Below are 26,898 nucleotides of genomic sequence, written 5' to 3' on the forward strand. Positions count from 1 at the left end.
TCTCATGCCAGTCAGAATGGTGATTATTAGGAAGTAAATAACACGCTGGCAAGGTTGTGGAGAAAAAGGAACACTTATACACTGTCGGTGGGAGTGTCAATTAGTTCAACCATTGTGGAAGACAGTGTGGTGGTTCCTCAAAGATCTAGAGGCAGAAATATCATTTGACCCAGCAATCACATTACTGAATATATACCCAAAGGAATATAAATTATTCTGTAATAAAGACACATGCACACATATATTCATTGCAGCACTATTCACAATAGCAAAGACATGGAATCAACATAAATGTCCATCACTGATAGACTGGATAAAGAAAATGTGGTACATATATACCATAGAATACTATGCAGTCATAAAAATGAGATCATGTCCTTTGCAGGGACATGGATGGAGCCTGGAGGCCATTATCCTTAGCAAAACTAAACTATACACATGTTCTCACATATAAGTGGGAGCTAAATGATGAGAACACATGGACACATAGGGGAACAACACACAACTAGGGCCTGTTGGAGGCTGGGGCCTGGGAGGAAGTTAGACGATCAGGAAAAATAAATAATGGGTACTAGGCTTAATACCTGGGTGACGAAATAATCTGTACAACAAACTTGTGCCATGACACACGCTCACCTACATGACAAACCTGCACAGGTAGCCCTGAACTTAAACGTTCATCACACCCTTGTAATTATAAATTCTTTCTTTGGCTCTTTGAGATGAAAAATATTTTAAAAGGCCCTCGCAGGTCTTACAAGCCAGGAGTGTCATTTTCTAGGACCAAGGAGCCATCTCTCTGACGTAAAGGAGACAACACTTCTATCTTGCGGCTTCGGTAAGAAGGTAGGAGCCTAAACTTCCGAGGATCCTCTTCCTCCAACTTGCAAAACTACTTCTTGTCATTAAGATATGAGAAGTTTGTTTTTCCCTTTATAAGACACTAATTAGCTAACACAGATGTTCACCCCAATTACCAGGTATATTTAGGATGAACTATGGGAGGCACATGGTGCTGTCAAGTCCTTATGTGAGGACTGGCTAGTTGTTTATCTAGAGAATGCCTATGTAATAGGATGCATCTGTTTGGCTGTATAAAAGAGTGAGATTTGTCTTTGCAATCCCTCAGTGGATTCCCTGTATGTGTATCATATTGTAGTTTAGCGTTTATTCAATAATAAAGCTGCTTTCTTTCTCTACTATACTTGTAAAGAGGTTTTTTTAGGTTGGAAGATGATTTTGTCTTTAAATTTACCCAACCTAACCTCATATTGATTTTAGATATATTTCACATGCTCTTAAACTATGTCCCTAAAACCTGAGCAGATGTTAACATTAGCTTTACTGCCTATGGGTTAACCATTCATGTCAACACTGATTCTCCTTCCTCCGGATCTTGCTGAATCACCCTAGAACATGTTTTGCCACCCTTCCTCACTCACTTCCTGGTATTATCACTGATAATGGTCTGCAGCTTTAATTTAAATTAGAGGATTAATTTTATGATATCTCAAATAATGTGATAACAGCAAGTAGATTGTCTTAAAAGTCATGTGTCAGCTCGCTGAGAAAGACTGCAAGTGATAGGGAGGAAAGAGGCTGAGCTGTTAGGGATTTAAGGTCAGTGAGTAAATAACAAAAAATAAAATATTACATGCCTAGAAAGGCAGGACAAGATGAAGCAATGGCTCAAAGTTCATCAACAGAAAAGAAGTAATATAAGAGATTTCAGCCTTCAGTTCTAGCAACAGCCTGCAATACAAAACAATTCTGGCTCTACTAGGTGAAGATGCTGACCTAAACCAGTCCTGTGTCACCTGGACTGTACTTGGAGCAGCAATGTCCATTGGAACTTTCTGTGATGGAAGGGTTCCATATCTACTGCCCAATGTACTAGCCACCAGCCATGTGTGTACTGACTACTGAAAATGTGGCTGGTGTGACAGAGCAGTTGAATGTTAAATTTAAGTTGATAAAATAAAAATGAAATGGCAATATATATGGCTAGTGGCTACTCTATTGGACAGCACAGAATGAAATGGCAATATATATGGCTAGTGGCTACTCTATTGGACAGCACAGAACTATATGATTCAAGGGAAGATGATTTTTGGGGTCATTTACTTAAATATTACAAGGCTTGCGCTATTTGGAGAGAAATCTCTTGTGTAGGATACTGATCAGCATTTATCACTGATTGGAAGATGTACAGATAGTAGAGTTGAAGTGGTCCTAGATGTTGTTGGCAGTGATGGGAACATTTGGGTGCTTGAGACGAGGTAAGCTTTTCTGGGTTCTCTCCAGCCATCTCATGAGACTTCTTGCTGTATTTTTCACATATTTCATTATTTTCAAGTTCTGCTATCTTTCTCTTGCTCACATCCTGGGAATCATAAGAGGATTAATTCATGAGTTTCATAAATTGTTTTGTAGATTAAAATTCGCTATTAAAGTGTCTATTACTATCAGCAGTCCTGACTTGGAGAGATTAGATTTCTGACAATTCCTGTTTATAGGGTTCGGAGCAATCCATCTGTGCTATTAGCCCAGGAGGCAGGCCCACACAGACTCAGTTAGATTAAGCAATCAGCTTCCTGATAGGCTTACCGAGAAAGCTGACTCGCCCTTCAGCCTCAGCCTGGCCTCATGGTTCCTCCCTTCTCTGCCTGCTTCCTGTCCTAGGGTCTGTCAGCCACTCTGCAGAGCTATCCTGTACTGCCTGAGGGGCTGTGCAATCAACTCAGGCCTTAGGGGAGAGAGCAGCTGAGGAATGTATATGGTGCACAGTGTAAACAGTAATGCACTTGAAGTCACAAGACCTGGCTTTGAGTCCCAGACTTGCCTTGTTAATTATGAAATTCTGACTAGGTACTTAGTCTCTTTGAAACTTACTTTTCCCATTCCCATTCACTTAACAAATATTGAGTTAGGTACTGTGTTAGGAACTGGGGAGTCATCAGTGAACTAGACTAAAAACTTCTACCCTCATGGAATTTACATTTTCAGCAAGAGGAACTGAAAATAAAACATAATAAATGCATTACATAACACATCAGAAGGTAATAAGTAGGCCAGGCATGGTGGCTCATGCCAGTAATCCCAGAACTTTGGGAGGCCAAGGTGGGTGGATCACCTGAGGTCAGAAGTTCGAGACCAGCCTGGCCAACCTGGTGAAACATATTCTCTACTAAAAATACAAAGATTAGCTGGGTGTGGTGGTGGGCGCCTGTAATCCCAGTTACTTGGGCAGCTGAGGCAGGAGAATCGCTTGACCTGGGAGGCAGAGGTTGCAGTGAGTCGCGATTGCGCCACTGCACTCCAGCCTGGGTGACAAGAGTGAAACTCTGTCTCAAAAAGTGATAAGTGAGGGAGATAGATAAAGCTTGGCAAACTGGATGGGGAATAGATGGGAGACAACATGGTTTTTGTGGGGGAATCAGGATAAGCCTCACTGAGAAATAGACATTTGGGCCAAAGCTTGAGGAAATAAGGCAAGTACCTATCTGTGAAGAACCGTCCAAGTTTAAGTCCAGACATAAGACAGAGAAACCTGAAAATAAAAACTGGTTGATGACCGTCACCTAGAGATAAGTTACCCTTAAAATGCCTACTATGTGCTAGGTGCCAAATACTTACTTACATTTAAAGGCTGACGCTGACTGACTTCCTTCATCATGGAAAATGAAGGTTATCCAAATACCTTGACAAGTTAAAAGCATCTCAGGAAAGGGATCATTTTCAATTTGAATCTGTCTTGTTCCACTGTTTACTATGAATTTGTAGCAGTATTATGAGATAGCTTGCTGCATATGTGTATGTAATATATAAAACTGTTAGCCAATTCTGCATGGGAATCTGAGTTGCTAATTTCTCCAGAACATCTCTTGAAGGATTTTCGAATAGTGAATAATCTTTCAAGATGGAGATAGTGTCTCCATCTGGAGCAAAGGTCAGGTTTGCTTCCTGCTCATTATGAAGATTTGGGTTTGTTAAGCTCGGTTTTCTTTCCTGTATACAATCCACTGTGTCTGTAGTTGCCATATGGCCCTCTTTACATCACCCTGTGAAAATTGGGACTTGTGCAACTACTGCAAGAAAGTGGTGATACTCTGGCTATTGTACTGTGGTGAATCTCTTATCCAAGAGTCTCATGTCTTGCAGCAAGATAATGTGTTAGCCTGCAACTAGAATAAAATCCAAAACCTGCCTTTAAGTCTTGACATCTATGATTTGAGATAGAGATTTTTTAAAGAGAACTAAGTGAACTTTTTGTCCTGAGTGAAGCACAAAGTACCCACATTATAAAGTGGAAAACAGAATGGTTCATCAATTGTCCCAGCACCACTGCAAAGAGACAGTTACTTCTTAAGTAGCTGGTTTCCTTAGGCAACTGGAAATCTAGATAATATTGTGAATTTAATTGACCACTAATGGAAGTTCTCTATTTTTAAACATTTTTCTTTCCATCTTTCTGAAGCGATAGGAATACTTTTTCCCTAGAAAGGTCAGACTTCAGGAAGCACATAACATTTAAATAATCTGAAAGCTCAGCATCCCTGGATGTGCAAAGCTGCCAGAGCTGGGTCAGAGAGTCAAGCTGAATGGAATTACTGAAGGCAGCTATATGGCTGGAAATGCAGTCTGAAGATGAAGTGGAAAGCTAAGCTCTGACAGCTTGGTATTGAGATTTAACATTTGTACAAGGTTGTTGAGGATAAAGGCAATTGCCAAGAACAAGTAAAACTATTCAGAAGTTCATAGATTTGAGGGGGTCATTCATACGACCAAAAGAAAACTCCAACTCAAGGAACTGTGTATTACTTGTGTCTAATATTTCCCCAAAATATCATTGCTAAATTTTTTTTCTTCAAAATTAGGGAATTAGCACTCTTACAGATATATCATTTTTACTATTAAACATAGTTCTTTGAAAGAACCTACTCACAGGGGGTATATATGAAATTCCCTATGTTCAACTGAGTTTCTATTTTATCCTGTATGCAGCATTTCCATCATTTGTCCTTGGGCAATTCCCAAAGGAAGTCTAGGGCAGTTTTTCATCCTTGAAGCATCTAAATGTGCTCTATAAACTATATTCTATATTCACCAGCTACTTATATAATGTTATTTCTAAATGTGGAACAAAAAATTATTTACTTCCACTATTGGCACACAAATTCAATATGTATTAAAATATTCTTATTAAGAAGTGTTAGAAAAATAAAACTTCATGAAAATCTTTTAAAATTCCCAGATATATTGTTAAATAATAAGCAAGCAAACAGTGACTGGACTTATGGTGATAAAGTAGCTTTACGGAATCTGAAGAGACTGAAAAGGGAAAGTATATTAGAGAAATACAAAGTGATTGAAGTAGATATGTCACCAAAAGCACAAACAAAAACAGAAAAATAGATAAACCGGACTTCGTCATTATTAAAAACCTTTGTGCATCAAAGTATATTACCAAGACAGTGAAAAGACAACCTACAGAATGAGAAAAAATATTTGCAAGTCATATGTTTGATAACGGTTTAATGTCCAGAACATAAAGAATTTCTGAAACTCAACAGATAAAACAGCCCAATTAAAAATTGGGCAAAGAATTTGAATAGGGATTTCTTCAAAGAAGACATTACAAATGACCAATAAGCACATGAAATGATCAACGTCAGTAGTCATTAGGGAAATGCAAATCAGAATCACAATGAGATAACCACTTCTCACATACTATGATGGCTGTAACAAACACAAGGAAAATATTGTTGAGGACTTGGAGAAATCAGAACCCTTGTACGTTGATGGCGGGAGTGTAAAATCACACAGATGCTGTAGAAGACAGTTTGATAGTTCATCAAAAATTTAAAGATAGAACTATCATATGACCCAGTAATTCCACTCCTAGGTGTATTCCCCAAAGAATTAAAAACAGGGACTCAGTTATTAATATGCCAGTGCTCTGAATTGTAACATTATTCAGAATAGTCAAAAGCAGAAATAATCCACATATCCATCAACAGATGAATGAATCAAATGAGGTACATATATATAATGAAATATTATTCAGCCATAAAAAATGAAGTTCTGATATGTACTATACTACAGACCCTGAAAACAGTATGGTAAGTGAAATAAGCCAGATAGAGAATAAATGTTGTATAATTGCACTTGTATAAAATATCTAGAACAGATGAATTAAGAGACGGCAGATTAGAGGTTACCAGGGAGTTGGGTTGGAAGGAGTGGGGAGTTATTGCTTGATGGTTACAGAATTTGTTTGTGAAGGTGAAAAAATTTGGAAATAGATAGTGGTGATGGCAGCACAAGATTGTGAATTTAATTTATGCCACTAAATCATTACACTTAGAAATGGTTAAAATGGCAAATTCTCTATTATATATTTTACTGCATAAAGTATATGCCTTTATTTGTGACTTTTAAAAATATGAATTCTAAACTGGTCAAATATATATAATCGATTTTTTAAAACAAGAAAGTGAAGAAATTATTGGGGTCTAAGTAAACATACCTGAGATAATTACAGGCAAGTGAAACTAAAAGGACAGATATAGACTACTGTAGGGGTAGAATAAAATAAATCAGATCAAATGCTAAACTACTGTCTTGAACATGCTACTTTATTTGTAATGGTCAAGACTAGAAACAGAATTGGAAGAATAGTTAACAGATTGTGGTATACCAATATGAGAGAATAACTTGCAGGTATTAAAGTCATTATAAAGCCCATGTAGAAAAACAAATTGACAATACAATGTTATGTGAAAGGATCAGAATATAGAACAGTATATTACATTATTGCAACTTTGCTAAGATACGTTGTATGTGGCAGACAAAATATGAAAACAGTTGTGCTAGGATTAAAACATTTCTACTACTGTTGCTTTATTGTTAATTCAGGTTTTTAGAAAAAAGGATACATGAAAACATTGGTTTAATACCTTGCATCTCTATTAGTAATTATCTATTGTGCAAAATAACTTTGGAGATTCAGGCTAGCTTCTCTTTACTCTAGAGTTATATCCATCATATACTGTTTTACTATGCAGATTTGTTATGTCTAAATTGGGCTGTGATTAGTGACATTAGAGCTAAGCCAGGGATTTGAAGAAGTTAAAAGCTTAAGAAATTCCACAATGAGTTTTGCTTGGGATCTCACTAAATATTCTTATTTAACTCCAATATTTGAAGATTCAATATATATATAACTAAGATTATATAGTTTGAAATTAGCTTAGGAATTCAGTAGTCCAAGTTCTTTTAACAAATGAAAAAACTAAGGTATACAGCCCATGTGCTGACAAAAGCCAGACAGTAGCCAAGGTTGCCTGTCTTAATACTCTGCTCATTCCATTATGCCAGAGCAACTTCTCATCTATCCTCAAACTCCACATTACCATGTAATATAGACAGACACGTGCCTGCATGAGCTTGGTGCTGGAAGACATAACTTCAAAAGGATGCTAGCTTATTGCTGTTTACTTGTACTGAATTAACTGAACCCATTATCTCTTTGACATTGTGAGAATTACTTCAACTTATCAGTGCAACCTGATTCAGATTTCTTATTCCATCCTTGTGAAAAAGCTATTCCAAATCCATAAATTCAATGGGTCAGTTTTGACCTGAAAAAGTGAAATCAGTAATGAAAATATTGCCTCCTTTTATGATTATTCAATTCTACTTGAAGCAAGAGGCTGGATTGAAAAACAACCTCTTTTGGTCCATCAGTTCTCTTTTGGTCTAATTTTATTGCCAAATTATTACAGGCTGCTGAACCACTGATCAGGTTGCTAACTAATCAGTTTTCTACCCTATACTCATCCATAGTGGAAAAAGAAAATAAACAAGCAATTCAGAAAATACATTATTTAGCATTACTCTTTCAATATGGTCTATGACTTAGTTTATTACACCAAGAACCAACCCAATTTCAAATAATTACAAAGTGTTAGTAAACTCTCCAGGTAGGCACACAGAGACATGAGTTGCAGATAACGCTGCATGCATTGGTCAGGCCAGTAAGAGGTTTCAGTATCTTTCCCTGCATTTTTGACACCTAACTGGATGAGTATGGCTCTGCGGGTCATGTGGAAACTTAGAAGTAGAATCTCTGCCAACAGAACAAAAGCATCTTTGTTCAGAGGCTTGCTGACAATTTTAGGTGTTGAAACCCAACAGTAGAAAATGGAATTATAGAGCTGGAAAGGATTATCAAAATGTAATTTAATTCTAGACAAATCCCACATAAGACATGATTTTCTGAACTATTTCAGAAGAGTACCAGGGAAATTACTTTAGTCATATCTTTTATTTTTCCTCTTTAAATTCCGATAAATATCTTATTAATGGACAGTGATATCTTTACAATACCATGGTGTCCTTTCAAATATGAGAAGGTACTTTTTTACTCTGACCAATTTGGAATGAAAACTACACTTAAGTGTAGACTTTAAATCAAAGATAATGTGAGAGAAAATTATAAGAATCAAAGTGATATGCACCCACTTAAGGAAATCAGAATTGGTTATCAATGGCCAGTTTTAGCACTTATTAAGCGCCTGCTTTGCTAGTGGTGAGGAACTCAAAGACAAATAAGACATAGCCCCTGTCCTTCAGAGGTTATAAATCTAGCATGCTGTATTGCATGGTTTATTTGACCACTCTGTATATTACTAATGGAAGTGCTAATATTAACAAGCGTATGTGCAAAAAGGATATATGAAAACATTAGTTTAATACTTTGCATCTCAATTAGTAATTATTATGCAAAATAACTTTGGAGTTTCAGGCTAGCTTCTCTTTATTCTAGAGTTGTATCAATTATATACTATTTTATTATATAGATTTGTTATGTCTAAATTGGACTACAATTAGTTATGATTTGTTATGTCTGTTTATTTGACCACTCTGTATACTACTAATGGAGGTGCTAACATTAACAAGTGTACGTGCAAAAAGGACACATGAAAACATTGGTTTAATACCTTGTGTCTCTGTTAGTTTAATACCTTGCATCTCTATATACAAAAGCCCTGACATTTAAAAAAGTGTACATGCAGTATAATTCATGAGTAGATGTTAAAAGTCTGCTCCAATCCTAAACTGATAGTGTAGGCAGTGCTTCTCAGAGTGTCCCAATTTTTGGACTTCCCATTAGTTCCTACTCAGATTCTCTGGGAATGGGCCCCGAGAGTATGTATTTCCCAGTAATTATTATTATTATTATTTTGAGATGGAGTTTTGCTCTTGTTGCCCAGGCTGGAGTGCAATGGCGTGATCTCAGCTCACTGAAACCTCCGCCTCCCGGTTCAAGTGATTCTTCTGCCTCAGTAGCTGGGCGTGAGCCACCGCACCCGGCCACTGCCATTGTTTCCTGACTTTGCCTAGAAAAGTTAGCCTTCAGAGACAAATTCTCATTCAAAGGTGAAATGATCTTCAGTTATGAGTGATTATTTTTGCATCTATTTTACTTTCTTTTTTTTTTTAACCTTGGAACCAGTTTATTCTTGTGCTAAGCAGAACTGTAAAATAGTTAAAATGTCCTATCAAGTAATTCACTGATTACATAGACATCACTTTTGTTTTTTATTCCATTTTTTGTTTTAACTCATGTGGTAGTGATATTTAATACTTTCTGATCAAACAGGTTCAAAGTGAATCTTTAAATTTCAAATTTCTTTTTTAATTGTGATAATACATTTTATTTAACACAGTATATCCAAAACATTATTCCCAACTGTAATATAAAATTTATTATTATTATTATTATTATACTTTAAGTTTTAGGGTACATGTGCACAATGTGCCGGTTAGTTACATATGTATACATGTGCCATGCTGGTGTGCTGCACCCGTTAACTCGTCATTTAGCATTAGGTATATCTCCTAATGCTATCCCTCCCCCCTCCCCCCACCCCACAACAGTCCCCAGAGTGTGATGTTCCCCTTCCTGTGTCCATGTGTTCTCATTGTTCAATTCCCATCTATGAGTGAGAACATGCGGTGTTTGGTTTTTTGTCCTTGCGATAGTTTACTGAGAATGATGATTTCCAATTTACTTTCAAACTTGTCTGAGAACGGTTACTCTGGATGTTCAGAAACATTTCACTTCCACAGTTCAGTCATATTCTTGTCTTTCATTCAAATGTCCGCAAAAATAGGCAGGTGAGCAAGTGCTGGCTAAGGCAGTTCACTGAGGAAAGGGCTAGAGGGGAGGAGTTCTGAAGGCCATAACCAGAATCTAAAAGAAGTTCATTCCCCTGAGGAAAATTCCCTATTAACACTGTTCCCATAATTGCTTTCACTTTTATGAGAAATGTAAACAGTCAGAAATGAAACCTCATTAATATAATGAAAATATTTCTTGCTGGAATTAATAAAACTCTCTCCTGCTGAGTTTAAAGCACCAAGTTATTGAAAAGACAAAAGTGTGACTTTCAGCTTTTGCCTGACAATTGGAACGTGAAATTCTCATGGTATGTCTCTTATTCTTAGCTTCAGTCTTGCCAAAACTATTTCCATGGAAACAGACATCAAATCTGAAAATACTGAAAAAGCTACTATGGGAATGATCATCTAAACTCATTTGCTATACTTCACCAAGTAAGGTCCCGAGTGTAAAAAGGCGAACACAGGCTGGCATCCTAGTATAAAAATGACTTTGCTATCAGGGAAAAACCACAAGGGCCTCTTAGGGGACCATGTTTCTTCCTTCTATTTCCCTATCCCTCTTTTGTTTCTTTTTCCCTCCCTTCTCTTCTCACTTATTCAGTCATTCCTTCACCCAGTATAATTGAGTTCCTATTTATGGTTAAATATATGTACACATATTTGTTTTCTCCCATGTAAGTCAGGAACACTGATGCATGGTTTTCAGAGAGAAACCAATAGACAGATACTGTCTTGCATTGTATCTAGGAAGCATGTCTGTTTAAACAGATACAAACAATGGAAGGGCAAGGTTGGTGTCTTGCCATCACTGGCATCTAACACAAAATGGCTCCATAAACATTAGGAATCCTGACGCCTGAACAGAATGGTTGGAGCCATAGTAGAACTGTTGAGGACTGGTATAGGAAATGTGTTGGAGAGTTAGTGTAGCTGAGAAACACAAAAGGAACCTCGTTTCCTTTGAGTGAAGAAGCCACAGGTGTGTGGTTGGGGAATTCAGAAGCCTGTGCCTAAGGTGGAAATAGTAGACATAAAACCACAGTGCTTGAAGCACAGCCAATAAATGAGGATCAACTCTCTTTATTCCAGACAGGATTGAACATCTTCTCTCAAATGAAACAACTTTAATACAAAATTACCCTTATCAAAGAAAGATGGATTAATTGGTCTATTAGAAAAATAAAGAACACCCCTGAGTAGACAGACCTTTGATTTCTGTAGCAACTGGGTCATGTCCAAAAGTTCTCTATTAAATGTATAGCCTGAGTGGTTTCCTTGAATAATATGTCCAGTGGGAATTAATTGCACAATGTATTAATTATGGGAATATAGCCTACAAATGTAGTCAGTCATGTAAACCTTTATAGTTGTTCATCTGGGATTTTAAAAACTTTCAAATATGAAAAGGAATCATGAATCTACCCCCACATAAAATAGGGAATGGTAGGAGAAAAATCAATTCCCATTTTTAAAGACCTTTTAAAAAGTGGAGAATGGCAAGCATTCATGATTGTTACCCTAAAGGTTCTTATTGACACATGCTAATATAAATTGAGCAAAAGGTTTTGTTCATCTTTACATCTCACCATAGCTAATGGTTCTAACTCATGAAATCAGTTATTAATAATTAAAATTAATTTTAAAAGACAGTAGATAATTGACTTTGAAGACATCACTTTTTAAAGTGCCACCATACTTCATGTTTCTCAGCTCCTCCTGGTTAAAACAAAAGCTATTATAGACCCTTAAACAGGGCCCTAGAGTGTGAGGAAAGGTCAGAAAAATGCTGCCTTATGAAATGAGAGCCAAGGAGGATCATCATAAAATGGATGAAAATGTTCACCTACAGAAATCTTCCTAGAAGTGACTCATCAGAAGAAAGGTTTTGAAAATGTTTCCGATTAAAAACATAGCTCCCTGTTCATCCAGGACTCCAAAGCGGCTCTCCAAAAGTAATCCAAAACAAATACCCACAGCACAACTAGAGAAAGCAGGTGCTAATTTTGGAACTGTAATAGTAATATATGTTATAACAGACAATTTTGATGATTGACAAGAGATACTGAAAAAGATGAGTTCAACAGCTAAAAAGTCTTCAGCATTCTTTGCAGGGGAGAAGACATTCTGATTTTAGAAAACTGATCTTGCTTATCTAATCACAAATATCCCTAGAGTGGAAAATGGTGATTCATCAATGTTATCGAGTTATAAAAATATCCTTTAAAGAACATCTTAGTTCATATATCTCAATCTGTTGCTTATCAAGCCATATCATAACATCTTTCTTCCATATTATTCTATCTTCTTTGAAAGTTCTGGCCTATTCTCCATTTCTACTGTTGAAATTCTGCCCATCCTTCAAGGTTCAACTCAAGCATCTCCCTCTTGACACAACCATCTCTGATCCCCAATTTTTGCCAGAGTTCTCTGCATTTTTATTATGATGGCAGATTCTGCTTTCTCAGAATTAGCAGTTTCTTCATTCAATTGTAAGCCATTTGCTGTGTGCTTGTATTTTGATTCATATATATATATATATATATATATATATATATATATATATTTTTTTTTTTTTTTTGAGACAGAGTCTCGCTCTGTCGCCCAGGCTGGAGTGCAGTGGCGCGATCTCGGCTCACTGCAAGCTCCGCCTCCCGGGTTCACGCCATTCTTCTGCCTCAGCCTCCTGAGTAGCTGGGACTACAAGCGCCTGCCACCACGCCCTACTAATTTTCTTTTTTTTGTATTTTTAGTAGAGACGGGGTTTCACTGTGTTAGCCAGGATGGTCTCGATCTCCTGACCTCGTGATCCACCCGCCTCGGCCTCCCAAAGTGCTGGGATTACAGGCGTGAGCCACCGTGCCTGTCCTTGATTCACATTTTTAACAAAAGTTCGTGAGAATGTATCTGTCCAACTCTTTTGCTAGATGTTTTATGTTCACTGAATCCTCACTGTGTCCCCCACATGCTTGTATAGTCCCTTATCCACTGTGGACCCTTACTAACTTTGCATTGCCATTTAATATGACCAGCTGAGAAGATTCTCTTATCAGGAAGGTGTGTCCTTGCAGGTGAATGGATCCAGGAAAATGGGTTCCTATTACATTCATTTTAAATAAGTGAGCTTATTGGAATTTGAGTAATATAAGCCAACTTCCCAGAGTGCAATCATCTCTGGATGAAGGGGAAAACATAGTATATCTAAACTTACAAGTTGATGCCTAAACTGTGGAATGTGGGGACTCCACTAATGAGTAGCTGTTATGGTGAGACCCATGAGGCCTCTAGAAGCTATACTGTACCCCTTCTTATATATATTTTCCAAAAGCATCCAATTTAAAGAACAAAAAAACTGCCCTGAGATGATATGTGTATTCCAGTATGGCAGAACTCAGCTTAGATGAGAACGATTCTTGCACGCTTTCCAAAGAAATCACAAAATCTGAAATGAAAGCTCACCAACTTGATTGGGGAGAAATTCAAAATAAATCAACAGCTCAACAGCTCTTTTTTTAAGCAGACCTTACTAACTAGGCCTTCATAATTACAACACAGTGATATTAAGTAGACAAACAAAAGTAGTTTATTCTTATATAAAGGTTAGGCTTTCATTTAAAGTACTGTATAGGGAAAGCAATCTAAAACTTTTGAAACCAAGGGCACAAGGAAACATTTTTTTCAAAGTGCTTGCAGAGTCAGACTCCAGAAATTAATTTTTATATGCAGGTGTACCTGGATAGACATTTTCTATTACATAGTTTGTACTCAAGATGAAGTACATTTTCTGCTTTGCTTTCCATTCCTTGCACTCTGAAAATTTGTGACCTAGTAGGGGAATAAACTAATGATTATAATCAAATATGTGAAAAGATAGAGAGATGGAGGGGTTTTGGAAGAATCAAAGCAGGGCAAGTACCTCATTTATAGAGGGAAGTGGAAATGTGAAGGCTTCCTGGAAGAGGTGATGCCAAAATCATAGGAAAGTAGAAAAGTAGAAGGCAGCTAGGCAAGAGGATGAGAAGGCTTTTCAAGCAGAAGATTAAAAAATGAAAGTGTGGGAGTGAAATGACATGAGAATGATGGGAAATTTATTGCAGCTGGAGAATAAAAGATGAGGCAATATACGGTAAGAGATGAAATAGAGGCATGGACCAGGTCTGTATTTATGGGGACTTTATGCCTTTCATTTAAGGATCCGTACTTTATGGGGCAGGAGAGACACTCAAGAGTTTCAATCAGGAGAGCAATTTAGTTAAACCTGTTTCATATGGCTCACTTCAGTGGCAAGGTAGAGAATGAGAGCAACAACCCTGTGGACAGGGAAATGTTTGCATTAGCACCAGAGAGAGATGATGAGGGCTGACTGGGAGGAGAAAACTGATCTAGGAAACAGTGAGCAAGTAAAAACAAAAGAACCACTCAACTGCTTGCGTGTGGAGCTTAGGAGGAGGAGAGAAATTCTGTGAGTCTAATGGGCTGAGTAGATGTTGATGGCAGATGCTAAGACAGCCTTCAGGAGAAACAGGTAGACAATGAGTAGAGCTTTTCACCTGAGAAGCGTGGGGGACTTCTGGCTATAAGCAGCCACAGGGTAGTTGGATGCTGGAGGTTGAAGCCCTGGGAAGCACTTCATGCTGGGATGTGGATTATTAAGCAGTTTGTCAGTGTTCTAAGAGCTGAACCCACGAAAAGAAAAGGACCCAGCAGAAGCAAGAATAAAAAATGAGAAGGTAGAGAATGGGTCTCTGGAGGATATTACCATTTAAGGAAGAGGAGAAAAGGAGTCTGCAAAAGCCACAGAGGAAGAAGATCTAGGGAGTGGGAAGGAGCTGAGGAAGAAGACAGATGTGAAGAAATCAATCCACAGAATCAAACAATTGCATTAAAGAGTAACAGTAGATGAGTATGTGCATATATGTGTATGTATACACATATGATTCTGTTTTTGTGGATCAAGATAGTATCTGAGCACAAGTTTATACTGCCTCACCCCTAAAATTCTATTTAATGATACAAAAGAATTAGAAGAAAAAAATCAGAATTACTGAAAAGAAAATGTCATTTTATTAGTATTTTTTAAATGATGGAAGAATTTCTGGAAGACAGCAGATGGGATCTAGAGGGAAACAGAACTTGAAGAAAGGACAAAAACAAATATAAGAAACTGCAGCAAATGTCAGCAGGGTTTTGAGGAAACTGCATGAAATGCAGGATAAAAGGATATACACATGGATGGGAATTAAGGGGCATTCTCCAAGGGCTGAAATCTGAGGGAGCTTTGCTTGGCAGTGCTCCTCTCCTGCCTATGCTCTGCACTGGGGAGGAACAGCACAGTTCAAGGTTAACACAAGAGCTGTGGGTGCTGATCCAGAGAGGCAGAGAGGATGAAGGATAACTTCACTTTGTATTCTCTATAGTCCTGAGCTGTTTCTTTCATGTTGAGAATGTATTTGTGTATTACCTGAATAAATTGTTGAAATAGAAATAGTCTTTCGGATTCAATTGGAAATGCAGAAGGGCTTGGTGACCTTGACAAGAACAATAAAAGGGAAGGAGGCTGCAGCCAATGTTGCTTTGAGACATGAATGAAAGGTGACAAAATAGAAAAGCAAGGGTAAAATCTTGGGGAAATTAACATAAGTTGGAGAGAGATGGAGAGAAATCAAATTCTTGGGAAGGACAGGAGGTAGAGACAGGAAGTACAGAAGATCAGGGGTACAATTGGAAGATGGGAGTAGAAAAAACAATTGTGCATGATGGTCTTTTCTTGGGGAAGAATGGGACATGATTATCTGCCTTAGACAGTGGCAATCAAAGGCTGTAAAAAGGACCTAAACAGAAAAATCTGAAAAAAATCACTACCTGGCACAGTGGCTCATGCCTGTTATCCCAACACTTTGAAAGGCTGAAGTGGGAAGATTGCTTGAGCCAGGAGTTCAAGATCAGCCTGGGCAACACATTGAAAGCCCATCTCTACAAAAAATACAAAAATTAGCCAGGTGTGGTGACATGCACCTATATTCCCAGCTACTCAGAAGGCTGAGGTGGGAGGATCGCTTGAGCATGGGAGGCTGAGGCTGCAGTGAGCCATGATCACACCCCTGCACTCCAGCCTAGGTGACAGAGTGAGACCCTGGATCAAAAACAAAAAAAATCCAAGAACAAATTAAAGGACTGATAGCAATGAACAAGAGGATCTAGCTGAGGTTGAAAACCACAGATAGGTGGTGTGCCCAATTCACAGAGTAAAATTTTCTCCAGCAGGTCTGAGTTACTTGAGTGTAGCAACAGTAAAGGCTGGTTTGTCAGAGCCATCCAGGTTGGGTTTTGGTTAGGCCAATGAAGGAGTAGGATACTAGGACACAGAGGATGCTGGTGACAATAAACTGATCAGAAGATCCACCTTAGCTCCTTGCATGGTGACGATTCCTATCTCTTAGCCCAGAAAAGACTGATCTGGAGAGAGTGGAAGCCTCAAGAGCATACAGGATCCTGATGCAGCCCAAGGGCAGAGGGTGGGCATGAAGGGGCAGCATGCAGATGTTATTCCTCTGCTTTAAATAGCCAGAAGCAACACAAGTACCCTGTCCCTTCTCTTCCTCTTAGAAAGAATATTTAGCAAAAGAATAAAGAAATTCATAGTCCATAAGCCAGGCCAAATCAACAGACTAACAAAAAATAAAGCACTTCTGACCGGGCATGGTGGCTCACACCTATAATCCCTGCACTTTGGGAGGCCGAGGCAGGCGGATCTCCTGAGGTCAGGAGATCAAGACTAGCCTGACTAACATGGTGAAACCCCGTCTCCAATAAAAATAGAAAAATTAGCTGGGTGTGGTGGTGGGCACCTGTAATCCCAGCTACTCAGGAGGCTGAGGCAGGAGAATCACTTGATCCTGGGAGGCAGAGGTTGCGGTGAGCCAAAATGGTGCCACTGCACTCCAGCCTGGGTGACAGAGTGAGACTCTGTCTCAAATAAAAAGAAAAAAAAAGAAGGCACTTCTTTCTTTCTTATGACCTGATCGTTTCTTAATTATTCTCACCAGTTTCCAGTGGCCATGGAGCATCTATGCTGTGCTAAGTGCTGTTTTATTGAGCATGTTTTCCCAAAGATGAGGCTGAAGTCTGCCATGCAGACAGAAGTCAGCTGCCACTCTGGCAGGCTCTCAGCTGCCTGGGTCATTAAATGACTTCTTATCCATGGGTTAATGTCCCGAAGGACAACCGAGGACATGTCTTTCAAGAGCAGAGGTTTTCGTGATATTTTACCATATTGTGCTTCTAAGTATGAGACAACTGGCCAGGCAAGGAGATGTCCCTAAATTCTCTTGCATCTGTGGGCAGAGGAGGGGAAGGGTCACTGCACTCAGGGACAAGAGAAGGGGTGGGCCAAGTGGTGGCCCTGCGGATCCTTTGTTTCAGGGTAGTGACAAGCATAGATGGCCACTTGACACTTGACAGCTCTCCAGCACTGCCATACTCTAGAGACAGCAGCACTTTCTCTCAACATGGCTGTGAACATCTCTGTTCCTGGATGCCAAGCCACTCAGCTGCCGGCTGGGGCAGTGCCTGGATGTCTCTCTGGACCTCTGGGGAGGGAAATGAAGTATGGCAGGAGCAAAAATAAAGATACAACAAATGGAGGCAATTTCACTTCTTCCCCCTAGGAGAGAAAGTGAAACGATAGAGAAACCAAAGGAGACTTGGACTAATTCAAGTTTCCGTTTGTATTCTGGTAGATGCTAACTTACCATATGATCTCCCAGAAGTGGAAGTGAGGACAGGTAACCCAAAGCCCTTTCTATCCTGGTTGCCTGAATAGTCTCTGACATGTACTTCTCAGGCTGACTAATAGCCATATAAAGGAGTTGGGCATAAACCTGGAGGGTCCCAGGAGAGACAATCTCAAGTGGATTCCTCAGATAGTTTGTTTCGGGCTGTGGGGCTGGGAATGTCCTCCAGTGTAAAGGCTGACAGAACACCATCTGGTTTTGAGTCTGGTTTACTCAGTTGATTTATTTTTTCAAGCATTTTTTTTCCAGAAGATACGGCATCATAGGGAAATATATTTTGCTGTCATTCCTCTTGGACCTAAATGAGCATGCTATTTTTTCAACCTAAGTGCTTAGATTTTATGTAGTTACATTTGCTTATATACATTCACTTCATTCCATATAGAATTTGAGGTGGCTCATAAAAAAAGAAGTAAAAAATAAGACCAAAAAAAGTGCAAAAAGTATGCCAGTCAAAAGGTCTAGAAAGTAGATACATGAAGTTACATGCAATTCCAAGTATAGTAGTTTTTGGGAAATTAGAGGCTGAGTTTTGAAACTCACAAGCAAGTGAAAATGGTCAGGGAAGTTAAAAAAAAATGAGAGAGTACTAAATCAGAGACAATAAAAAAATCCTTAATTAAAAGTATGCTGTGGTGAACGACTAGACAGATCAGTAGAAACAGTCAATAAACACCTAAATACACATGGAATGCAGTAGATGGCAAAGGTGGTATATGAAGTCTATGGGGGAAACAAATGATGCTGGGACAATAGGTTGCCATGCAGAAAAAGATAAAATTAGATCACATGTTAATTTCTAAATGGCCCAAAGACTTAAATTTATAAAACAAAACCATAAAAGTAATGGGAGGAAACATTTAACTTTATAGTGGAAAAGGCTTTTGTAGTAATGATTCAAAATTCAGAAGCCTTAAGAGAAAGGAACATTAATAAATGAGACTCCATAAATCCATGTGGAAAAAAACAAGTAATGTCAAGTGACAAGTAACAAACTGGGAATGTACAGGTAAGATGTGATAACACAAAGAGCTTAATCCCCTAATTTACCAATTAGGAAAAAGCCAAGACAAGAGTTCAAATTATGTTGAAAACTTAATTAACACTTATATGACAAACATTACATTTACTCAGTCTTTAACCTCATAAAGACAGAAAATAAATTAGCATCTATTTTCTTTTCTCACATGGCTAATTAGTATAGGAAATAGAATCCAAGAGAGATCCACCATGCAAACAGAAACCATAATGTAGGTTCTGTTACCATCTCCATTTTATCACCAGGAACCTGAGACACAGAGAGGTGAAGTAACTTGCCCAAGGTCACACAGCTCAGAAGGGACAGAGCCAGTATTCAAATCCAGATAGTGTGGCTCCAGACATTTTGCTTATATTCACCAAGTCCTACAGTAAAAACCATGGAGAGCCAATTATAGAAAACAAAAACATAACATGAAGCGATGCTAAAACCCCCATATACTAAATCAACACAAAACTACAATGAGATTTTATCATTTTCTCTGTCCTTCAAAGCTTCCTGAAACATCTGCACTGTCTAGGAAGGTAGGTATTTGAGCTGCATGAAGGCAAGAGGTTAGGTCCAGGAAGGTTAGGATTCTATGTAAGGTGTCACAGCTTGAGGGGAATGGCCCCAAATAAATGTAACCCAGCTTGCCTTTCCTCCCATTACAAAAGTAATAATGCAGAAAATACATGATTATGTTTATCCTTGAGGGAAAAAAGTCTATTTAGACTGATGGTACTTCAAAATTACCCCATAAACTGCAAATATATTTCTGAAATGAAATAACATCCAGAAAAGGAATTTAAAGTGGTATCTTTGGTTGCCTGTCAGAATACGGCAATGTGAGAATAGTCATTTTCACCTTTTCTGAGATATGTCTTTGCTAAAGACAGGAAATAAAGTAGCTTCTATTTTCTCTTCTCATGGCATTGGCAGATGGAAAAAGGATACATCATGAAGGGTCCATGAGAAAAGAAACCATCCTGAGGAAAGGGTTTGCTCATTTTATACGTTGCGGTGAAGTCACAGTTACTGCTGATCATGGGAAGTAGGTTTATAAAGGGAAAATGAAATCCATAGAGAATACTAGGATCACTCTCTCTCCACCCCGCAGGATTATTCTTAATCCAATGCTTCAATCTCCTGTCACTGCTGCTTTACTCAGAAGCTCCCACACAGAAAACACAATGATTTGCAATTATGTTCCTTTTCCTCAGAATTAGATGGAATCCTTAGCAAGCAGTGAAGTGACCACACTGATAATGGTGAGCAAGGGGAAAGCAGCAGTACATTTCAGGAGTACTGAGTGCGGGAAAACTTGACTAATCTGTGATGTGGTTACCGAGGTGAAAATGTGTCAGATCCTTGCTGACTTTGAAAGTTGGCCGCCTCATCCAAGAAGCTGTCTTTGACCCATGATGCAGTTATAACAGCTGCATTCTGGATCATCTGAAACACTTTGGAATAAAAATATTTGTGACAGGCCGGGTGAAGTGGCTCATGCCTGTAATCCCAGCACTTTGGGAGGCCAAGGCCCCTACTTGGTATGGAGGGCAATTTAAAACTTTCAAATTGTCTACTTCTTGAATTTTCCATTTAACAATTTCAGACTGTGGCTAACTGGATAAATAAAACAATGGAAAGGGAAACTATAGATAAATGGAAACAACTGTAGTCTCAATATTTTTAAGATCTTCAAAATATTCTGCAATTTAGAGAAAAGTGAGATATCTAAACAAATCCAAGGTGGGCGGATCATGAGGTCAGGAGATCAAGACCATCCTGGCTAACACGGTGAAAATCCATCTCTACTAAAAATACAAAAAATTAGCTGGGAGTGGTGGTGCGCACCTGTAGTCCCAGATATTCAGGAGGCTGAGCCAGGAGAATGGCGTGAACCTGGGAGGCAGAGCTCGCAGTGAGCCATGATTGCACCACTGCACTCCAGCCTGGGCAACAGAGCAAGACTCTGTCTCAAGAAAAAAACAGAACAAAACGAAACTGTGACAAAACTATATAGAAATGCTTAAGGAAAAAGATGACAATCCTGCCATTCTTTCTAATTTAATCATCTTGATAAGTGTGAAGTCTTTTGACAGATTCTCAGCACTTGTGTGTGTATTTGTGTGTGTATGTATACATATATATATATATCCACATATTATCACTATATTATCATTAGTTTACCAGAATGAGCTCACACCATGCATACCACTCCAAAACTTGCTTCTTGCATTTAACATTATGAACATTCCTTCACTTAAATATCAAATACAGTGGTCCCCCCTTATCTGAGGGCCATACATTCCAAGACCCCCAGTAGATGCCTGAAACCAAGGATACTAAACTTGATATAGACTGTTTTTTTTCCTGTATATGCGTACCTATGATAAAACTTTATAAAGAAAGCACAGTAAGAGATTAGCAGCAGTAAGAATTAAAGTATTAGTAAATGATTGAGTAAAATAAAGATGACTGGACTACAAGCACTATGATGCCATGGCAGTTGATCAGATGACTGAGATGGCTACCAAGTGACTCACAGGTGGATAGCATCTGCAGTGTGGATATGCTGGACAAAAGGATAATTCTGGGTAATACGAGGCAGGATGGCGGGAGAGTTTATCACTCTACTTGGTATGGAGGGCAATTTAAAACTTTCAAGTTGTCTATTTCTTGAATTTTCCATTTAACAATTTCAGACTGTGGTTAACTGGGTAAATAAAACCATGGGAAGGGAAACTGGATAAATGGAAACAACTGTAGTCTCAACTTAATATTTTTAAGATCTTCAAAATATTCTGCAATTTAGAGAAAAGTGACATATCTAAACATAATCCAACCTTTCCATTTCTTCCATTCTGAAGAAATTGCTGCATTAAAAATCATTACGTGTGCTTTTGTTTTTCTATAGAATAGATTCTCTCAAGTGGAATTGGTAGGTCAAGTTTTAATAGCTTTTGCTAGATGGCCCAAGAACAAATAATTCACATTTCCACAAGCAGGGTTTTGAGAGAGTGCAAGTGGTGCCATATTCAGGGCAGCACTGGCTGTTTTCACTAACTTCATTTTGCCAATTGGATAAGTGAAAAATGTTACTGCATTGTTTTAGATTATATTGCCATGACTGTTAAAGAGGCTAAACATGTTAAATAAGTTTTATTGTCCATTTCAAGTTATGTTTCTGTGAATTGCCTGAAATTTTAGTTTGCTTATTCTCTCTGTTAGATTGTTTCCTTTTCCTCTTTTTAAATATGTTGCTATTTGTATTTTAAGGTTATTAACCCTTGGTCTGCCAATCATATACATTACAAGTATTTTTCATTTAACTTTGCTTACACTGATTTTAGCCATATCAAACTTATATAACTGTTTATGTATATATTCTTCTTTATGGCATCTGCATTTTTTGACTTGCTTTTAAAGATCTATTCTGCCACTAGGTTATTTAGAAATTATTGGAAAACTTGTGAATTGGGACTCAGGGTAATGAGGAAATAACTTAATGAGATTATTTATTTTAGATATATTAATAGAAATAACGTGATGATTTGAAATGGGACTGTAATCATGACAGCAATGGAAGAGTCCCATAACAATTCAAACTAACGGGGATGGAGGAAGGAAATTAAGACATTGTGCAAGTCAGTAAATGAAATAGCTCATTTAAAAATGAGCTATTAAAATATAAATATAAGATGGAAGGGCTAAAACTGATGCTGATTGTCACAAATGTGGGCAGGTAAAATTTCAATATTAAAAACGCAAAGACTAACAGATTTTGTTAAATAAATCTATCCATATGTTACTTGTGAAAATGCACATAAAGCAAAGCTACAAAAACATATTAAAAATGAAAAGGTGAGAAAATAGCCTGGGGAGAGTCAAACAAAAAAGATAGAGTAATATTAGTACCACATAAAGCAGAATTCAAGGTCCCAAACCTGTCCTTGGGGTCAGGGAGAGAAAAAGCAATTGGTGAGAGGGTACCAAGGTAGCCAGGATGTTAAGAAGTTAAGATTCTGGAGTGAAGGGAAGAGCAAGAAAGCAAGGTAATACTATGAGCTACCTTTCTACTCAGGCAGTTGCCAGTTTGTTAAAGGAACAGATTGAGAGACTGAATAGCTAAAGAGAGTTAGCAGTAGTCTTACGATGTTGAGGATATAAAACTTGAAGCTCAGAGCTCCTCAAAATGGAGAACACGTCAGGCTTTCATCTGGGATCATGAAAAAATACATCCTAGGTATAAAGACAAACTGGAAATAGACTGGCTTTTATAAGAAGCTTGCCTTAAATAAACTCAATCCCTTATTGGATTAAGGGGAACTGTGCTTACTTTAACTGCTGTTAATGCTAAAAGACTCCACTCTGGAGAAAGACAGTATCAACAAAGCACCCAAACATTTTATTTCAGTGTATTTCAGTATTCAATTAAAAAGAATTACCAGGCGGCCAGGCGCAGTGGCTCATGCCTGTAATCCCAGCACTTTGGGATGCCGAGGCGGGCGGATCATGAGGTCAGTAGATCGAGACCATCCTGGCTAACATGGTGAAACCCCGTCTCTACTAAAAATACAAAAAAAAAAAATTAGCCGGGTGTGGTGGCAGGCGCCTGTAGTCCCAGCTACTTGGGAGGCTGAGGCAGGAGAATGGCATGAACCCAGGAGGTGGAGCTTGCAGTGAGCCGAGATCGCGCCACTGCACTCCAGCGGGGGCGACAGAGTGAGACTCTGTCTCAAAAAAAAAAAAAAAAATTATCAGGCATACACAATACTCAATTAAAAAAATTACCAGACATATCAACAGACAGAATGAAGAGAAAAAAAACCCCAAAACTCAGAAAAGAGAAATCCCTAGGTAATCCCACAACCCAGAAAAGAGAGATCCAGATAACTTGTGATTAATATTTAAGAAAATAGATGAAAACATGGAGAATTATTCTAAAAACCTGGAATTTATAAAGAATTAAATGAAAAAATCTAGAACTAAAAGTGTATGAATTAAAATTAAGAAAACAAGAGATGGGTCTTAGGCAGATTAGAAGTAGCTGATGAGAGGACTAGCAACAGAAGAAGAAAAGTCAGTAAAGCTATCTAAAGAAATAAGAGGAGAAAAATGTACAAAATGTAGAAGTGTTTAACACTGCATGTTCTCACTAATATGTGGGAGCTGAATCGTGAGAACACGTGGACACATGGTGGGGATCAACACACACTGGGGCCTGTTGGTGGGGGGAGGTGGGAGGGAGAGCATCAGGAAGAATAGCTAATGGATGCTGGGCTTAATACCTGGGTAATGGGATGATCTGTGCAGCAAACCACCATGGCACACGTTTACCCATGTAACAAACCTGCACATCCTGCACATGTACCCCTGAACTTAAAAGTTGAAGAACAAAGCAAAAAAAAAAAAAATGTAGAAGTGCTTGAGTTATAAAGAACTTGGGTAAAAGGTTTAGCATACATGAGATTGGAGTCCCAGACATGAGGAAGAGAGAGAATGGGGCAGAAGCAATATTTGAAAAGATGATGACCAAGAGTTTTGTCAAAGTGGCCGAAGTCACAAGTTTAAGAATCAGTACATACACCATGCAGGATAAAAACAGAAACTAATTCACAACTAAGTACATCATGGTAAAGTTGCTAAAATAGAGACAAAACATTCTGAAGCAGCAGGGCGTGGCACAAGGTGATGTTTCTGAAGGAATAAAAATAAGACTGACAGCTGGGTTCTTACAAACAAAAAATATAAGCCTGGAATGTTGGATTTGCTGCCTATGAAGTGCTGAAAAAAAAAAGATGACTGTCAACCTAGAATTCTATACTGAGCAAAAATGTGTTTGAAATGAAAGCAAAATAAAGATGCTTAGGATAAGAAAAACAGAACAAACGACATGATATTCTAGAGGAAATTCTTCAGGAATGAGGAACCCAGGCAAAATCATGAAAATGAAGAAAGCAATAAACAGCAACAGGGGTTAATATGTGAGAAATAGTGAACAGAATGGCTATAATGATGTCTTATGGGTTTAAAAAAGACATTTAGTAAATAGGGAAAAACCCAAAAGACAACAGGGATAGATGGAGCTAAAAGGTTCCAAAGTTTTTGCACTATCCGAGAAGTGTTACAAGTAATAATTTGTTTTAGACTCTAAGGTCAATAAGGAATGTTGTAATCATTGAAGTAATTTAAAACAATGGATAACAAGCTCATAAAGGGGAATGATGAATTGACAATTCTTGATTAGTCCAAAAGAAGGTAAGAATGAAAATAAACTAGAATATAGAACAAATAGGAAAATAGCAAATAAGATAACAGATTTAAACCCAAATATGAGTTAACATCATATGTAAAAGGACTAAATACTCCAACTAAAAGACAAAGATGGGGTTAAAAACAAAACTTTATATGCTGCTTACAGGCTAACACTTTAAAGTCACAAAAGGTTTGAAAGTAACAGGATGAAATAAGATATATCCAAAAATGATAATCAAAAGAAAATTAACATAGCTATACTAAGATCAAATAGATTTTAAGTCAAGAAGCATCACTAGATACAAAGTGGGACATTTAATGATAAAAGAATCAATGTAAAAGTTAAAATTTGTATGCAGCTAATAACCCATGAAGGTATAGAAAATGTAAATGCAATAACTATAGAAGTTAGAAATGTAACTTAAAATACTATTTAAAAAGGAGCCAGGATGAAGAGATTTGGAACCAAGTTCTACATAACATCTCTAAAACATGTAATTTCTACTTGAAGACTTCAAGACTTAGGGAAAGTGGAAACTTCTCTATCATTTAATAAAGCTAGAAAAAGAAAACTTGTAAGAATCATAAACCAACCAACTTTGTCATCCAAACTCAATATTCCAGGAATGTAAGACAGTATTATATTTAGAAATTTACCAAGAGAGTGAACATATCAATAGCTTGAAGAGAAAATATCAATTGAGTCTAAAAAAAGCTTTAGTCACTAGTAGAAGCAAACAAGTTAGATCATATTTTAAAATTCCAGCTAGACTAAGGATCTAAATTAAAAGAAACCACACACAAAGCAAACAAAAAACCAAAATAATCAAAACAGAAACACTAGAAGAAAACTCGAGAGAATATTTGTGCTGAGTCTCTGTAGGTCCTTCATTAGATCTGCCTTTTTCCTTTTTACATTTTCCACTTGACCGCTCCTCAGGGCACACACCTCAGACTTCTAGTATAGATTCTATGTAACTTTTTTTTATTCTTTTGTTTCCTTGTCTTCTCCTACCTTACTGTGAGAGATCTTTGAATGCATATCTTTTTCATCTCGGTCTATACAGTGCCAAGCACATAGTAGATGCACATTACAAGACTGGTCAAATGTGGGTGCAGTGGCTCATGCCTGTAATCCCAGCACTTTGGGAGGCCAAGGTAGGGGGTCACCTGAGGTCGGGAGTTCAAGACTAGCCTGACCAACATGGAGAAACCTTGTCTCTACTAAAAATGCAAAATTAGCTGGGCGTGGTGGCACATGCCTGTAATCCCAGCTACTCAGGAGGCTGAGGCAGGAGAATAGCTTGAACGCGGGAGGCGGAGATTGAGGTGAGCCAAGATAGCGCCATTGCACTCCAGCCTGGGCAACAGGAGTGAAACTCCATCTCAAAAAGACTGGCCAAGTGGATGGATGAATGATCCCTGCCTGGCACCACCACAATCGTTCCAGCCTGCCTGCCTCCTGTGGTGATAGTCTGCCTCTGGCTCTTTCTGGCTATCTTTTGTGCAGTGGAAAGAGCATGGGCTTTGGACTCAGATTGACCCATATTGACTCCTGATTATAAGTGATATCATCCTGTGCAACTGAGTTCTCTGAAGCTGATTCTCTTTAAGGGGCTTTGTATACTACTGGGTCTG

General features: G+C 38.1%; 1 protein-coding gene across 2 annotated transcripts in view; it reads right to left on the reverse strand.

The window, feature by feature from the left end:
* The window catches only part of HTR2A (5-hydroxytryptamine receptor 2A), a 66,833-nt gene that overhangs the window by 32,379 nt on the left and 7,556 nt on the right, over nucleotides 1-26,898 (reverse strand). The window lies entirely within an intron of this gene.

The sequence above is a fragment of the Gorilla gorilla genome, chromosome 14 (assembly GCF_029281585.2).
Source record: "Gorilla gorilla gorilla isolate KB3781 chromosome 14, NHGRI_mGorGor1-v2.1_pri, whole genome shotgun sequence".
Classification (NCBI taxonomy): Eukaryota; Metazoa; Chordata; class Mammalia; order Primates; family Hominidae; genus Gorilla; species Gorilla gorilla.